Below are 4,450 nucleotides of genomic sequence, written 5' to 3' on the forward strand. Positions count from 1 at the left end.
AAAAAAAGTCGGACCATAAGTCCTCATAACTGGTGCGACTGCGGCCCCTTCTGTCTGACTGATGGAGCCTGCACAGGGCTGAGGAATAATGCTGATGGGGTGTGGCCCTCCGTACACAGTGTCCGTCAGTGTATGAACTCGACTCGTGCAGGTGAAAAATGCAGTCTGTACTGACTGTACATGCCAGAGGGGGCGCATGTCAGTTGAGAGGCGTTCTCAGTCAGCGGTGAAGGGTAGAATCAGTATAGAGGACGCAATCAGGGTAATTGGACACGACTAGATTGACTTGACTTTTTATCAAGTCAAATTTTAATGCTGATTATTTTCCACCAAGAACAAAACAACTCACAAGGAAAAAACATGATTTTTATTACATTTAAAACAAATTAACCACATTATTTAATTATGTACAATTATTTGCATTATATAGGGTATGGGCATCAAATAAATTGCCATAAATTGTACAGAGTATGTTGTTCTTAGCTAAAAGAGTTAAAAGATGATTTTTTAAAACAAGAATCCAGTGCAACGACATATAAATTAAAACATAAATGCAACATATAGCTGTATTTATTTATTACATAATGTGGGAATACTGGGAATAGCATAAGGGACATTTGTTTTGCAAGCTGGCAAAGCTGGTTGAGTAGGTGCCACAAAGTAACATGGGTCTTGAAAACCTGCATTTGATCCTTGCTTCACAATCCTCAGTTAAACATGTTCTCCCTATGTCTGCATGAGGTTTTTATTTACCTAATACTCCCACCGAACTCCAAAAACAGGCAGAAATAACTACTAATAAAGGTTGCTATTTATTGCACCTAGATGTGTGTATGTAAGTGGATGTGTAAGTGTGTTGCACTGCAAAGAACTGGCAAGCTGTCCAGGATGTGATCCCACCTTGTGCCTGGACCCACTGAGAGCCTGATCAGGATAAAGCGGTTGAGGAAAAATGAATGAATAATTGAATGAATATACACCGATCAGCCATAACATCAAAACCACCTCCCTGTTTCTACACTCACTGTCCATTTTATCAGCTTCAGTTACCATATAAAAGCACTTTGTAGTTCTACAATTACTGAGTGTAGTCCATCTATTTCTCTACATACCTTTTTAGCCTGCTTTCGCCCTGTTCTTCAATGGTCAGGACCCCCACAGGACCACCACAGAGCAAGTATTATTTGGGTGGTGGGTCATACTCAGCACTGCAGTAACAAACTCAAACAGCAGCAATAGATGAGCGATCGTCTCTGACTTTACATCTACAAGGTGGACCAACTAGGTAGGAGTGTCTAATAGAGTGGACAGTGAGTGGACACGGTATTAAAAGGAGCGCTGCTGTGTCTGATCCACTCATACCAGCACAACACACACTAACACACCACCACCATGTCAGTGTCACTGCAGTGCTGAGAATGATCCACCACCTAAATAATACCTGCGCTGTGGTGGTCCTGTGGGGGTCCTGATCATTGAAGAACAGGGTGAAAGCAGGTTAAAAAAGTATGTAGAGAAACAGATGGAATACAGTCAGTAACTGTAGAACTACAAAGTGCTCCTATATGGTAAGTGGAGCTGATAAAATGGACATTGTGTCTAGAAACCAGGAGGTGGTTTTAATGTTATGGCTGATCAGTGTATATGTTAAACATTTTACACTCTATACATTCAGTATCCTGAAGCAAGGATCAAACCCAGGAACGTTAAACTTTGAGGCACCTACACTACCTGCTGCACTAGTCCACTAATAAACAATTAAAGTTTATTTTAGTATGTATAGTTATTTCCATTGTTTGATGGCATTTCTGTTATTACTGAGCCATGGCTTTATAATAAACACTACAAGGTTTTTTTTCTTTTTAATTCATCCTATTAAAACTTTTTAACTGTTTAATGATAAAGGACATCATGTATTAAACAAAACCTTTTGTTTCCTAATTAGTTTCGATTGTTAGAATATTGGGGAGGGGCACGAGGGAAAACGGTTCATGTTTTAAAATAAAAACACACATGTCCACTAGAGGTCACTAAAACCATATCCTAACAGTTATTGTAAGATATTACACCTTAAAGTTCTAGGATTCATTCACCCTGGATTCAACACATTTTGTAACAAAGCTCTAACTGTATTTTAAAAAGTAATTACAATTACAGTATTAAATTACATTAATATTTTAATTGCACAACAATTTATATAATATCTCGGTTAAATTCGTACCAATTTATTGCCATCTTGTGTTGCTTGTTGAATATTTGTCAATGCATTATAAATTAAAAAACACACAATATTCTTAAATAATAAAAAGTCTCAATTGTAAATGTATTATAAATAACAGAACAAGGTATTTACTGGCACATATTTGCCCTGAGCATAATCTAACCATCGGTTTACTAGCCAAACAATAGAACTATGAATACCTTAATGTGATTGTCCTCTTGATTATATTGCTAACATATTATTTAGTTCAGCACTGAAATATATACAAACTGTTCCAATGTGAATGCAAAGTCACAGTTTAAAAGGTGCTGAAACACACACTGAAGATTCAATAATAACACTGAAGCGGTGTTTGTAACACTACAAACTCTAAACGAAAAAACACTAAACAATCAGAACACTGATTAACATTTCATAAAAATCCCCTTTAATTATATATATTACAATGTAATAGTAAGAGTAAGTGCAATCTTATCACAGAGATGGTTGCCATACAGTATACACACAGCATACACACTGGTGACAAATCAAAGGGAAAAACTAACACTAGGTGTGGTTTTGGGCCACCACAAGCTTGACATAGATTATATAACATAGATTAAGTCTCTGAAACTGCATTGGAAAATCATGCCGCTAAGAATGGAACCCCATTTTTTTTTAACCAATATTTCCTCTGTTGTGTTTTGATGGCAGTGAAGACCTACAACACAGAGATCACAAATCTTCTACTGATGTTAAATCAAGTTTTGGTAATTTAAAGCATATGATTTACATAACTGTAGAACCTATTAAGCCTTTGGTTACCCCTCCTGCATTGGGGCTTGAGATATTGTCATTCAAGTAGAAAGCACTCCTATCAGGATAGAATTATTTTATGATATTCATTAAATGCAGTACCTCTGTATTGATCTGTAGTGGCCCTTCCCTCTATGACCGCACAACACTGATTGTTTTTCTCGTAATTATTTGTTTTTGCTTTACATTGGCACCTATCTGTATAAATACCCAGAACAATTTTGTCACCCCTTTGACTGTGTGTATGAGTGTGAGAGTACAAGCCCTGTGTTTTGGTTAAATCATCTCAGATAACTTGCTGTGAACATCACATCAGTTAAAAACAGATGAACAGTATTTATTTTACTTTGTGTTTGTTTCTACTGTATATATGTTAACATTGTTTGTCGCCCACTGACCTGTCAGAGGCCATTTACATCTTTGAGGTCTGCAGACTCAGACCTGTTCTTCCTCTGTGTCATTGAGGTTTGGTTATGTAGGCTGTTGTCTGACTAAAGATGATGCCCGGTCACCACAACGCCCCTTCCAGGTGTCCGTTTTTCCACCCTGTCTATCTGTATGTTGTCACCAGTTTGTGAGAAGCCCCTGGACTTGCTGATGCTGGTGGAAGAATGTTCTTTTGAGATTAATCAGAATGACACTGCTGGTTTTGGCTTGGCTGTGTAAACACTGTAATACCTGATCTATACTGCAGCTGTGTAAAAATATTTAAAGTTATTTTGTTTGGCAGTGGGTAGATCAGTGAGATCATCTGCATGTGTCCAATTTTATATATATATATATATATATATATATATATATATATATATATATATATATATATATATATATATATATATATAAATATATATAAATATATATATTTATTTTAAAAACAATTAGGGTGCATTGTTTTCAGTACTGTCTTTATGTAACCATGTATATGTCAAAATTATTTTTACTTTAGGACTAACAAAAGTGTGAACATCCTGACCATACTGTGTGCAGTCAACCAATAAAAGTGTGTGAGTGATTTACTTGTCCAGAAAATCTAAATCATGATATATATAAATTATAGAACGTCTGGAAAGACTGCAAATCAGCTGTGAACAAATGTAAAAAACCCCTGTAAGCACTAAAAACTGTATTTGATTTTTTTTATTTCTATATATTTAGATTTCAATATCTATGCTAAAAAAGTAAAATAAGTAATAGTTTTTTTTATTATGTATTTTGTTTGCATTTTCTTCCTTTTTTCTCCCGACTTTTAGCACATCCAGTTGCCCGATTGTGTCACTCTTCCTCTCCACTACTGCCGACCCCCGCTCTGATCTGAGGAAAACGAAGCTAACCCACGCCCCCTCCGACACATGGGCAGCCGCCGTATGCATTTTGTCACCCACACTAGGCGAGAGAGCCACACCCTGATTCGCACTCTTTCCCCGCCTCTGTGCA

The sequence above is a fragment of the Trichomycterus rosablanca genome, chromosome 10, assembly GCF_030014385.1.
Source record: "Trichomycterus rosablanca isolate fTriRos1 chromosome 10, fTriRos1.hap1, whole genome shotgun sequence".
Taxonomy (NCBI): Eukaryota; Metazoa; Chordata; class Actinopteri; order Siluriformes; family Trichomycteridae; genus Trichomycterus; species Trichomycterus rosablanca.